Raw genomic sequence first — 15,396 nt, 5'->3', positions numbered from 1 at the left:
ACCCACAATCAAATTTATTACTATATATACTACCTAAACTATTGATCACTTTCTGGACAACATTTTGGCTTTGAAATCATAAATTAGTATTGCCTTAAGAGATTTGAAACAGATTCACCATATGCACGTTTCCAAATTACTAGAGAAGGATATAATACTAGACCTACGCTGGAAATGAACCCAGACTCCGAAGATAACATAACAAACATCATACTCCAAAAACATATCAGGTCCTGCGTCCTGTTATATATATATAGTAGCAACCAAAGTTAGTTAATGTCAACGTATCGTCAGATTTTATATATAAGAAAGAATGTGAGGCTAACGGGATGAACTTAGCCCCATGATCTGTACATGGAGATTAACCCCAATAAAATGCTACGATACTTTACTTGCTTCACATACAATATAGGTGGAGTTTGAGCTAGTTTATATGAGAAGATCTGTAGCAGTATTTATTGTTATGATCTGGCAATAAGAATAAAGAGAACAGAAATGGATAATTTGAGACTAACAAGATGTATTTTGACTTTTCTACCAGTCGACCATTTATACACCAGAGAGTTTGTTTTGTATCTGAGAGATATACTTTGACATTATACCTCTATTTATCACAAGATATTCTCTGAATCAACTCCGTCAGGTGAGTTTTAAAGGTAAATGTACCTATTTCAAAGTTAATTTTAGGGTAACTCATATTGAAACATGATCTAATTTAAACCTACGTTACTGATGTCATCTAGTCAAAATAAATATTATTGTAAATAATACATTTTGCGGTCCGATTGATCACATGATTAGTCACGTGACTTCATTCGTTCCAGAGTAGGGCCACAGCAAATCACACATGTTTTTTGATGCTTTGTTTCCTTCAATTGTTTATTTTGGTACAAATACAGTTTATGGTTGAAAAGGGCAAACTTAATGCTAAATTCAATTTTATCTACAGGATTGGAAAGAGGATTTTAAAACTTGTTAAGTGTATTAGATCTATTTATGGTTTCTATTAACATGATTCCCAATATTCTGTATGAAGTTCTTAAAATAATAAAAGACATGTTTAACAGTATATAACATTACTATCGTAAAACATATTAATAAACCATTAATATATCATTAGCCACTTTCATGATAGTATCACCAGATTTTGTATTGACACCATAAAATGTTTAGCTTAAATGGAATTGCAAGAACCACAGACATCTGACTGAAAATTGGAATAGTGCAACTAGTTTTCCCAAGTGTAGAAAACCTCTTTACTTTCCCTTTAATATAAGAAAAACATCGATTAAAGTTGATATTTTGACTGACTCAGTACGAAAGTCTACAGGTAAACTAATCTACCAGAATTATTTTGACTTTTAAAACCAGGTACAAGGAGATTTGTTTGAAAGGTCAGAATTAACAGACAACAAAACATGTAGTTTTTAATGTCAACAATAAGATTTAGTTTCTATAACACATTTACCCTTATCTCTACACAATACAAATATCTACACTATTCTACGAACTAAAGTGGAATGAAATGAAATGAATGGAGTTTTACATCCTACTTTATGGCACCATGTAAACTAAAGAAAATTTTAGGATGTCCTGGTGTCTTAACTTCTAAAACTGTTTCTAGGATGTCCTGGTGTCTTAACTTCTAAAACTGTTTCTAGGATGTCCTGGTGTCTTAACTTCTAAAACTGTTTCTAGGATGTCCTGGTGTCTTAACTTCTAAAACTGTTTCTAGGATGTCCTGGGGTCTTAACTTCTAAAACTGTTTCTAGGATGTCCTAGCCTAGCACTCAGATCGTTTGAAAAATAAATGGCCAGGATTGTAAAAGAAGTCATTTTGACATTCAAACACGGATAATTCTGAACACACATGGATTTGAAGGCTCAAATTTCGAACTGTGAACACTATTACTAGCTATAAAAAAAATCTGTTTCTGATTGGTCAAAAGGAATGGCAACCTTGTCCCTTTAAGCGTAAGCAATAAATTGACCCCAAGGTCATCCATATTTAATTATACATTTATTTTTAAATCTCCAGATTATCGAAACTGTTTCCCCTCAACCTGATTAAGTATAAACAGGAACATTATGGTGAATTGATCAATGTTTTTAATCTGTGGTCATGTGTCCACTCAACCTAAATCAAACCCCTAGAAATCTCCAGCTTTTCATCCTGAGTAGCCACATTTGAAGAGTAATTGTATAAGTTTAGATAAATATAGGGTAATCTCGGGGATAAGGCACATTTCAAAAGTTAAAAGACCATTCTTCAGATTAATTCATAATATTGTGGAATTATTACAATTTAAAATATTCTGTAAGTGAAATTGAGGGGATAATCTTCAGGGCCCCAAGATATAATTTTCTGATTATCATATAATATTGTGATCTTTAGTTAAATATTATGTAAATATGTTGATTTAAATATTTTGAAAGTGAAATCTTAAAGTCAAGAGTCTACTTGCGTAGTAGAATTGTATCATTGAAGGATTATAAAACAACCCTAGCCCCAGGGCCCTTAATACACTTCAGAAATCAGTGGACCTTACTCTTCTGTATAATAAACTAACATTTTTCTATTAGAATGTCAACATTTAGGTAAAATAAATCCGTCAGATTTGGATAATGATTTTTTAGTATTGAACTTCACTTGGTCCCTAAACACTCTTTGACAATCAGTGGACCTTGAGGAGATTTATATTTAGGAAAATAAGTCAATAATTAGAAAATATAACAGTTGATTTAGATAATGATTACTTTAGATATTAATAGGAGATCATATTATTAACCTGAGGCCTCTGAAAATACTCTAATGAAGTACAAGGTGTATACAAATTAGATCTGAGTCCTTTATATTTACACCTTCGTCCCGATACAATCGAAAGATGAGGGTATGATACATGCCTGAAAACCTATATTCCGTGAGATGGGACACTTAAACCTTATTTACTACAGGATGTCCACAGTTGGAAAATCCCCCCCCACAAAAAAAAAATCAGTTGGTTAAATTTCTGTTACTTTACAAGTAGTGAAACTCTATTTCATTCTCCAGTAATTTCCATTCAAGCTAACTAACTACCTAGATCTTGATATATATTGAGAGAAAATTATACAATATGGTAAGATTATTCTGAAGGTTTATACCCAATTATACTAGAATAAACTCTTATTTACAACGGTCAATCAGGCATAGTGTCCAGTGTCCTTGACCCCACCTTGACCTCCCCTTCATACCAGTCTAACCTCTCAATGTAATCTCCCGTAAAGACCTTGGTAGATTTACCCTGGCTTAAAAGATGAGAGTGTAACGGCCCTGTATAGATTATATAATATGAGATATCAGGAGATTTGTAAAGGTCTAAATATTAGGTTAACAAATTACTAGAGATTTAGTAGGGGATTGTTGAGAGTTGAAATATAGTATTAGTTATTTATTAGTTTGATCCTAGAGTTATTAACAGAATTTCTAGATTTGTTCATGGTGGCCAAACAAATTACTAGAGATGTAGAAAAAGATTGTGCAGAGTTGAAATAAAGACGTCAGAATGAAAATTGAAATGGTGCAAATTGAAGCTATCAGTGTCCCCGACACATAAAAAATTTAGAAAACCTCTATACAATCTCTTTAAGTTGTTTTTATATGGAGCATGTTTACCTCAAACATTTTATACTACTCTGTGTTTTACTCGTTCAGCTATGAGAGTCAAGATAGATAATTATATTATATTTATGTTAAAGACTGAGCCCACATTGCTAATTATATCTAGATCACTCTTTCTCTTTCACTGCAAGGATTAGGTAAACAATGCCAGTAAGACCAACACATGTTGTTTACAAACATTGTCTGGGGGTGAGAAAAACACAACAGAGGGCAGCAGTAGGGGGGTGTAAAATAAACACCTGGGTGTGAATCATACAGAGAGGGAATAATTAGACAGCAGCAAGCTTGTGGTGCCATGTAAACAAACAGATCTAGACCATACTTTTATTCAGTTTGGAAGAAAATTGTTTCTATTTGATGGTTGTTGGTAAGCTTACATTGTGACATGTTCCTAGGGAAGCAAGACTCCTTTTTCAGACCACCATGCCTGTGTACAGATGGCAAGGCGTTATATTGCGTTTTTTATACATTTTTCCTCTGAACATATTGCTCTGTTGTAACCTTTATAAGCCTGCCATCTACATAGATTTTATGAAAACTTATGAAAAAGATGGGGGCTCAGTGACACCTGCTCGCAAAACTTAAGGTTTTTGGTTCAATCCTGGCATAGGTCGAGATAATACTAGGACAAGAGAAAAGTACACAGACAGAGTTAGTAGAGGGGGATCAGTAGAGTACAATATGACCGTCTGTCTGTTGGTTTGTCAACAGTTTATAGGATTGTGGGGGATCAGAAACCTTCAACAAACCCACGACAAGACAAAGAGTGGAGGAGGAAGTGAACAAACAGAAGGACAAACATTATGTTTAACTCTATTGAGACGAAACATTAACAAGCTTTGTTATTTATTGAAAAAAAACTTTGTTTTGTCTCATAATGCATATTTTATGAAATTGTCAATGCAATGTCAGATTGACATAAGTTTTGGCTTATTCAGATATTTTTTAAAAAATGTATTGACAATACAAATGACAAAAATAAGGACAACCATTACCTTAACTCCATTATAGACAAAACAAGCATAAAATGAAACTAGATATGAATTTTAAACAGATTTTTACAGAATCTCAGGTGTCTTCTGTCCATCATTTGAAAAAGCTTAGCAACCATCTGAGTCTACACCTGGAGGTCAGCCATTTTTCATCTGATTGGTTATCTGTCATGTTCGACTACCATACTGGACAGACAGATAGAAGATTTGATTAATCATGAACATCTGATTGGCTAATATTAACATCAGTAATCATCATTAGTGATGTAATTACCTCCCTTAATGACTCTCATCTCTATCTGATGGTATTTTGAATAATGACAAGACGGACTGAGAAGTCACTATTTACAAAATGATTGTTTAATGGTCGGTCAGAATTGATTCAAAAGAGAAAGAATGCCAAGATATAATGACCCTCCCTCCTATTTCACCCCCAACCCCCTCCCCCTCTGCTTTCAATACTCTATCTACCAGCCTTGATTAATGGGAATGAGTGTTCATGAATCCCCACTCCACGTCTACCCTCCCTCCCCCCACCTTTCATCTTCACAATGGTCAAGGTATTACAAACTCTATCCCCCAGCAGGTTTGATTAATGAGACAGAATGGATATCATGAATCCCCACTCCCATCTGCCCCCCCCCCCTAACCCTAACCCTAACCCCCCACCTCACCTCACCTCCCTCACCCCTCAATCTAGACTGTTGATATGGATTGTTTAATCTAAATAACATGAAATAAAAGGATATAATGTAGACAGACAAGAGAAGTTTAAATAATAAAAATGTTAGTTGAGTTCATTGTGTGATTTAAACAATACAATCTGAAAAGGGTAATGATATTTAAAATATAAAAAAATATACACAAGGTAGAGGTATTTGATAAAAAAAAAGGAAGTAGATAAAAATTCAAAAAATGTACGAACCTTGATTTAAAAATCCAGAGAGAACAAAATAGGTCATGTCACGATTGAGATGAATTGAATTTTTACAACAATTAGACTGGATACTACACAATAACCTTTCTACAGGTAAATAAAAACACAAATATTACTGGTAAACTTCTCTTGGTTATTTCCTGAAACTGTAAACTCATACATTCATTCCTTTCACAAACCAAATTCATTGTCCATTTCAATTTTAAATTTTAACCCTTTTCAAACAATAGACATAAGTGTATTAACTACAAGAACAAAATATTTTCACTGATTTTAATAACGCTACAAACCAAACATCTATTGAAGAGATCCAGTACCCAATTCACTTTAATCCGACCAGTGCTGTTATTCCTTCAAAACAAACTTGACCTTGACCCTGTATTTCCAATCTGCAAATTGGCGGAGTTCTGTTACTCGTATTTTCAATCTTTAAACATGATGGAAATTTTAAAACTTTTTTTCTTCCTAAAACCAGAATTAAATGTCATGGAAATCAACCTGCATCGGAATCATCAAGATATCTCGTTCCTTTAATAATAAACCAGAATTCCTGAAAACCCACTGGACCTTGTTCTTGTTTCTGATTAAATTCCTTGGTCCTATGACAATGTTTACACTTCAATAAAATAACAAGTTAAATTCTGACCACAATGGTATTAGATTTCAGATACAACAATACGAATTCCCTAAAGGTACTTATTTCTGAATTAAATATTTTTTGTGTTTCATTGCACAAAAAACCCTTTTCGTAATTGAGAAGGGTGTCCTTTACATCTGCATTTCTTTCGTAAAAACCTTGGTTGGTTCAAGAACACCATTTCTTAGGCATAATGGACATTCTTTGCACCTCAAAATATCTTTTCTTTTCAAATGCTCACATCACAATTTCCCTAACTTTGCATATTTCAAAGACTTAATTCTTTCAAACCAATTGACAATTATTCCTGATTTTAAACTGAATTTAAATTTCTACTCCAACCTTTATCTCCCCTGACCCCACAATGGTATTTAGTTTCTGTTGAAATAAAAACAGGCCCAGTTTGACATTTGTTACAAATTACAACAGACTTTAGATTTTAAACTTACAGATGTACTCTCTTTCCATAACTCTTGATTTCATTGTTGTTCTGCATCTATACAGAATTTAGATTACCAGTACTGTGAACAGATAACTTTACCTTTTCAAACTTTCACAAAACTTTAATTTCAGGTCACAACTTTTGGAATGGAAAAATCGATCCTGTCCAGACTTCTGTTTCTTACTATCAACTTTTGTCGCAAATTCGCAAATCTGCATTTTCTCAGTGCAGTAAAATCCAACAACAACTGATCCAATTATTTTAAGAGATAACTCTATTACAAAAACGGCTGATCCAGATTCGTCCAAATCCACTCTAGCACACGTCACCTGGGTACTCCAGTCTACAGAGCGGTGAGATAGCTGAGATCACCTGATCTTCCACCAGAGCAGAGATCACCTGATCTTCCACTAAATACTTTAGCGAACAGTTGTAATAGAGTTGGCCCTTAATGTGATAAAGGAGCCAGACTGTATCCAGATCCTATCCATAAATCATATCTCCAATTCACTGAAACTATAATACTTCATTATTCAAAAATACACCAAAACAACGTTACCAATGTAAATCTTTCAATTGAAAATCAACGTCAGGTTTTATAGGTAATCAAACATGTTCAAATAAAACCACGCAATTTTCCATTTCACACATAAAATAATTGAACATTTGACATGACATCAAACTGGGCTTAGATAGCAAACATTTCTTCCAAAAATAGAAACACACAAACCAAATCTGAAATCTAGCAATATATCGGTAGCAGATAACGAACAATTCATATTTACACTTCCAGGAAAGATACCCACTTAACCAAAATAAATATTACCACAAAAGAAGACGCCCATTTTTTTTTTTAAATCAATGCTAAACGCAGCAACTCTAACAAATTCAAGTGTCAACAATTAAACTTTCTGATTAATCATGAAGATTTAACTAACAAAATTTATACTCAAAAATACTACCAAAAGATTTTCACCAAATTTAACTAAGTTTAGACATAATGACGTTTCCAAATGAAGGACAATCAAATTGTGACAAAATATCCAAATGATCAAATTCAAATTAATTGAAACAGATATAGAATCACTAATTGTGTTTACCTTAATTAACACGAATTAATTAAGACAATTATCTACCACACCCTGATTTTTTTTATCAGTTACAGACCAAACCCTACAATATAGTCCAAATCTCTGTTTCAATATTTGTTCAATAAACAAGGTCATTTGTGATAAAACATATTTGCAATAAGTGACGTCATCAAACACTTAGTTTGAGTGGAATTGTAGGAACTGCAGACGTCTGATTGGAAATTAACATGGTACAAATTGATGCTATCAGTATCCCTGATACACATAAAAAATTTAGAAAACCTCTTTACATTCCCTTTAATCATACAACCATGTGACAGAAAGAGTTATGGACTTGAGTTTGATTTTAAAGGTACCAAGATTATCAGGTCTAATTAGAACCTGATCTAACCATCTACTAATTAGTTAATTAACACTTCAAATAGACGTCACCCCCATTCACCTTCTTATCTTATCAATCTGAAATGACTCTATTCTGATACAAAAACACCAATTTTCAACAAACATATTTGTAAGTCATTTCATTCTCTTTATTAAGCAGTAATAACTGAGTATTCAAACAGTGCCTGATATACTGTATAGCATCTCTATAATTACAGGAACCAAAGACGTCAGACTGTAAATTGGAATGACGCAAAAAGAAGTCATAAGTAGCCTTAATACACATAAATAGTCCAGAATCTCTTTAAACTGCCTCTCAGTTTTCTATCTGACATGCAGACAATATGATCCAGGAATAAATATCTCAGAAAGATATCAGATATTAAACAAAAGCAGACAGAATTTCACAGAATTCCTAACTTTCAGAATTGATTTCAGTTAATATCAAGAATCATATTCCAGACATCCTAGATTAATATTTTAACACGGAACTAGGAAAATAGTCCACTCTATTTAATTTGCATAAATTTCGGCACCAATTAGCAGTCAGTAGATGAGGTGGTGTCCAAAGATTATTGATGTACAGCAAAAATAGAGCAAGTTTGCATATGAGTGTTGGTTCTTTACATGACGCCATTTCCATGAGCACATTGAGGCTGTGGGTTCCGATCTCGATCGGCGTGTACAAGTCTCATGACGTTCGATCTTCTTCATAATCTTCAATCATAATTCCAGTCAAGCCAGCTGTAAATAGGTACGGAAAATCCAGGATAGATCAATGCCAAGAGGTTTGGCCAAGGACCAGATGGTAGAAAGGATCCTTAACTGTGAATCAAAGTTTTTATTCTTGTAAAATATAGTTGTTTCTTTCTTTTCTTTTCTTTCATGTTCAAACCCAAACCTCCTACAGGACACAGGTTTTAATATCAACACTAATGAGAATACAAGCAAACTTTGTTACCAACTACCTGCAACATTGAATTGGACCAATCACTGGATCCTTATTATAAAATCAAACTGACAAATCAATTAAAAATCTACTAGCTTTACATTTCATTGAATCACATTCAACGAACTGACACAAAAATCAAATAATATCCAACAGATCCTAACTAAGTATTAGTTATATTTCAATCAAATTACAATGTTTCAGTTACCCTATCTGTCAGAAGATCCACCAAAAACAAGATAGCTCCAGCAAAATTTAATCCTCAAACGAAAGACGAACTAGTCATCCTATTCCGATGGAATTCTTAAGTCCCTGTTTTTTTTTATGAGAAATTGATGCTCATTCCATTCTATCAGCTATCAAATTCTGTTGTTCCTGTAATTCTATCACTTTTCAATAATAAATAATCAGCTAAAAATTCCTAAAAATGTTATTCTCACTTTTTGACCTAGCTCTATTCTATTTACGAGAAATTAATGCTCATTCCATTGTATCTAATTCCAATGAAATTCCGCTGTTCCTGTAATTCTATCTACCGCTATTTGATAATAAATGGCAGGAATATGTAAATGAAGTAAGAATAGTATAACGTGTTATTTTATAATTTTAGTGCGGTACTATGATTTCTAATAAACCTGTCAGAGTTCTTGTCTCCTGAGATTTAATCTGAATATTCCTGGTTTATTCTACAATAGAAATATAATGTTTTATTTTCAGATTCCAATTCCAGTCAGCACTGGAAATTATTCAGGGAATCTGTTTTTATTCATTGACTAATTCTGATCATTTTTTCAAAATGGATGAGTCAATTTCTGGACACTGAACCAAGCGTTTCAACATTTGCAGCACCAGTTGGTGTATTTGCCCCCCTAGATAAATCGTTTGCACCTTTATGTACCCCACTTTATTTTTAACAAACTTAAGAAAATAAGACTGTTATAATTTTTTGCCCCAAAATTATGTGTCAGAATGCATTTTTATAAAATTCTCTTTGGAGAACCCTCCCAGACGCTCCAATGAGAGGTTTGCAATAAGGCGCTTTCACAGACTGGCCGCATTTCGAATTCAGCCTCGACGGTTGATCCCTCATTGAGACAGTCTGCCCCCTATTTGTATCCCCAGTCTCGGAAGAAGAATTAAACGTTAGTCTCACCAGAATCATTAGTGTGACTTGGTCATTTATTCAGTTTGTCACGAGATCAATTGCGTTTACACACTACAATGCTAGTGAGACCAACGTTTAATTCTTAAATGTCAATGGAGATTTAGGCATCACTGTTTTATACCGTGTTAGATGGTGATGAGAACATAGTCTTATGAAAGCACTGGCCTAGGTCACAAAGTAAAGATTTATGATAAAACAAGGTACGGTGTGTACTAAATGATAGAAAACTTCAATAGAATAAAAATTAAATACAAATAAATCAAATTTCCGAGTGCCATAAACCGACCATTTTATAGATAATTTGAATATTGCTGTAAATTACCTCAAACTCAATGATAGTGTCTAGTCCGAACACTGAAACTTACCTCAAACTCAATGATAGTGTCTAGTCCAAACACTGAAACATACCGAATTTAACTTGGCTTACATGGTAATTTATAGACAGATGTCACATTAGCGAGAGTTAGAAAAAAACTGCTATTTTAAGACAAATTATTTTATTTCTTATTTTTAAAAAGAGCTCTCTGTTTAGTTAGAAGGAGTTGCTGGTAAGTTATACTTTAAATCTTTAAAGAATTTGAGCTCCATATTGTGGCTGGTGCTTCATGAGACTATGTTCTCGTCACCATCTAACACTGTGACCTAGGCCAGTGCTTTCATTGAGACTCATCTCAATACACCCTAACACTAAGCTAACATCAACAAGAAAGGGGCGAGATAATAGTTAGTTTTCGGACTAGTTTAAGTCCTATATTCAATTTGTCAATGTCTGAATATCAGCAAGATAATAGTCACTAGATTTCTCCTAAATTTTATTCATGGTAGTTTTCTCTCAATAAATCATAAAGAAAAACGATAACCATAAAAATACAACAATTACCGGTAGAATAGAGAATAGGAAAAAACATATAGTAGGTTGTCTAGGGCAATTGGTGGATCTCTGATAGGAAAATTTAATGTCTATGATCTTATTATTCCAACATACACAATATTAGCTATGTGAACTCTCTGACAGGAATAACTGAGTTGATCAAAACAACTATATTAAACTACGTGCTACAGCAAGTTTCAATAAATGCCCACCTAATTCCCACAGTTACAATTAGTAACACAATAAAGATTCTTTCATTCTAATGTTTCCTTTTCTAAATAGCTATAGACAAATAGGATAAAACCCAATTTCATTTTTATGTGTCCCCTCTTTTCCAGAATTCATCAATCCATGAAGAAAAGAAAAATTGTCACCCAGGTAGTTTTGCCAAAAAAAAAATACTGTCATCTCATTGGTTGATGATCAATTTTGTGAAAATAGCAAGAATGAGTAGAATCTATTTCAGGGAATGAAAATTAATTTTCAATCTCGGTCCTTAGACAGCACGGAACGATATAAATTGGTGTCGAACTTTGATATTTACACCATCCTACCTGACTAGAGAATGAGATGAAGTGTGAACCAAACTTAATTATCAGGAATTTACTGGGACCACTCCAGACACTTTGATTGTTTCATGACAGAATAAAATATTGGTTTGATGGAATCAAATAGCAGGGAAGATTCTGAGTCCGTCTGGTAACGAGTTAATGAACAGAATCTAGTCTCTATTATTCCCTCCTTCCAGATTTATAACGATGAGCTATTTTTTTATGATCTGAAAATCTTAGACTCTAGTTCATTATAGAGTGTTTTGACACAAAGTACCACATTCTTTATAGAATATTTAAGACTTGATCAATATAGTCATGGTTGATTTGTCTTTATAATAGTAGGTCTTACAATATGATTTCAACAAGCAGTATAAATATGGTACAGATTTACTATTTTAGTTTGTGATATCAGCATCCGCTGGAAGCGAACGTTAACTTGTCATCTACCAACCTACCTACTAATTTAGTTTTATCAACTCACAGATTTTCAATTCCTTTTCTTTCAGCTTGGTAGAGAGCGAAATATAATTTCTTAATTTCTAGATTACTTAGACACATTAACAGCCAATTTTGAGGCAAGATGTAATTTAATAAACAACTAAAACTAAAAGTACAGCAAAATGAACAGAAATTGCACAAAAAATAAATCAACCAGAGTCTAAACTAAGTTGGATTGTCTCGAAAGGTGATTTAGTACTCTGGACTCAAGTCCACCTCATGGTAACCAAATTCTGATTCCAAGGCCAGTGAAACAAAACATACTAAAGCTTTAAGTTACGATCACAACATCAGACAGGAAATCACCAGATTGACTTACCAGACATTAAAACATGATCATGATGAGAACAATGTTCACACTCGGAATTACTGGCATCCATTTTAATCCCTGGTTCCATTAATCCATTATATATTTAAACAATAAATCCATCTTTTATTCAAATAATCCATCCATTTTACATCATACAATTACTCATTTCATTGTTTTATCCAAAAAATCTGAAAGTTCCTTACAAAATGTTACATCCTGAAACAAGTTTCAGCAGCTTCTAAAACACACCTGATATACTGTGGCAACAGACTGACAGCACTTTATTGTTAGTTGACAACACCGAGAGCCAAAACACAGTTGATATCCTTATTTGGAATTTGAAAGTTTTTTAAACCACTATAAAAGCACAACAGACGATATTACCAAACTTTCCAAGGTAACGTCTAATCCACATTTCCACAGGGAAAATAGACCACTGTTAGTCTTGTGTAGTCAAAAACATTTCAGTTTTCTATAACACAATGAAGTTATAGACAACAGTACTTAACTTTCCAAAGCCACGTCTAATCCACAATGACAGAGAAAATAGACCATTATTTACTCTGTATTATCTCGTCATTCTGTCAGTCTGACCTCGACTTGGAATATCAACATTCTGATAGCAAATAATAATCGTCAGTGGTCTACTTAGAGAACTTCACTTTCTCCGTCAATATTTTACTTGTCTCTTCTTGGAAATATTTGAGAGGTAATATTAATATTGGCAAAGGCAGCAGACCATGCTTACTCTTAAAACACCTGATGGAACTTCTCGTTTGAGGAGTCAACTACTATACGATTATTGCTCCTGATTTTGTCAGGTTTTGGAAGGAAGTTTTGCTGATATACTGGAAATATCTAAAAGATAATATTCTAATCTGAACTTGTCTCAGTATATGAACAATTTGATGTAAGGTTATATTCTTATCTTCAAGTAATAGTCTACATATCATCACTCCCTTGTTACTTTGTAGAACAATGTAATAATATCTGGTATGATGTTACTGCCAAGTTAATGTCTTTGACTTTATTATGTCCAGGAACATCTCATCAAATACTATCTGGTCACTCAAAATATAGACATTGTTATAACACTATTAATATGAATTGATGACTGAATCAAGACCACATATACTTGATCAATAATAATTCTATCAAGTTATCACTTTGTGGAACTATGTTATAATATAATATCTGTTCTAATCTAACTTCAGAGTTATTATCAGTTGCTTGATTATGTCTGCGAAAAGCTCACCAAATAGCATTCTCATTGCTCAAAATATAGACTTAGTTTGAGCACTACAACTGGTAGCTCATTCAATACTCAATACACTTGGTCAAATATAATTCTGTCTTGTCTGTCACTTTGTGTAACTATGTTATAATCTCCTGTCTCACTATGTAGATTTATTGTCAGTTGCTTAATTAAGTCTGGGTAAATCTTAAGAAATGGTATCCTTTGGCATTTTGAGTCTGATTACCATCCTTACTTCCTATTAGAACAATGTAATAAACAACTGTCAGTTATATTAATTTAACAACCAATAAGAACATTAATCAATGATGTTAAAAAACATATATTAGTTATATTAGTTGATATATTATGTATTTAGCAGTTATTCCCAAACTTGTAACAATGTTGTACATAGTTGACTACAAGAAACATCACAGGACAGTTCTTTAAGGCAAGCTATCAAGTTTCACCATTCTTACTTCAAGATTTAAAATTCAGTCCATTGGCGCCATGGGTTTGCATCACCGAAATTTACACTGACTGCCATTTATTAAATTACTTTCATAAAGACTGCAACTAGCAATATTTCAGTTATATCACTTTCGACATTGGTTAAGTACATTGGCGCTATGGGTTCAAATCACAAGATTAAATAACACTATTTCAAAGACTGCAATATCAGTAAATTTCTTCAGTAAAGTCATGTTTCTATAAAACCAAATGTCAACCAGTTAAAATATCCAATAACAGTTGTTCTTTGATAATATCAGCCAATCTTCGTTCCATTAAAATACCTAATCTACACGTCTCCAATGAAATTATAAAATTCTCTCATGTCTTGTGAGGTTTCCATCCATTTTAATCAAATGCATAAAAACATCTTTAACAATTCAATAACGTTCAGTCTTTGAAACACAGTTAAAATACCAAACAAAAGGTTAAATCCATTTTAATCAAACACATTTAAAACATGTCTAGCTTTTCAATAGAATTCAAACAATTTAAATTTCCAAATCTTGCAGTTTATATCAAGTCTGGTTTGTATCTAACTTTCCAATAAGCTTAGTGAACATTTCTTTTGTCATTGAATAGCTCAGTTGGATTTCGGTCTGCCAGGTAATTAGGTGCTGGGGGTTAGAATCATCCTTTTGATAAAAGTAATGCTGAGACTATTGCTTTCCAAAGTCAGTCCAATTTCCGTTTTAAACCTGTATCACCTTAAATTCTGCTTTAATGCAAGATGTATCACCTTGTAGATCACCTTAGAAACACACTGCATGCGAATAAACATTTATTCCAATTCACAAAGTTGTTGTTTCATAATATATTTTCAGCATCATTCAGTCGAGGAACAGACTTAAAATTTGTTAAATCACATCAAAAATATGGTACCATAATACTTCTAACAAACCAGAAACAGTTGATGTCATTTTTTTCAGCTTTCTCCATAAATCTTAGGATGAGAAATATCTCAAAAACATGACACACACCATATATGGCAACGGTTGTATTTTATGAGCAAACAGGCTGTGTCGTTCACAAGCTTCCCGCGACATTATCAGATGATGTAATTTATAACAACCTGGATCAATACAAACGACAAATGGTTGCCTTCTAATGTCAGTTATTCTAGTCACAATTTAAAATCTTATCCAACTTGACAATTTTAGAGTT

The sequence above is a fragment of the Lottia gigantea genome (genome assembly GCF_000327385.1).
Source record: "Lottia gigantea unplaced genomic scaffold LOTGIsca_11, whole genome shotgun sequence".
NCBI classification, from domain to species: Eukaryota; Metazoa; Mollusca; class Gastropoda; family Lottiidae; genus Lottia; species Lottia gigantea.
Note: the sequence above shows the minus strand (reverse complement) of the source record.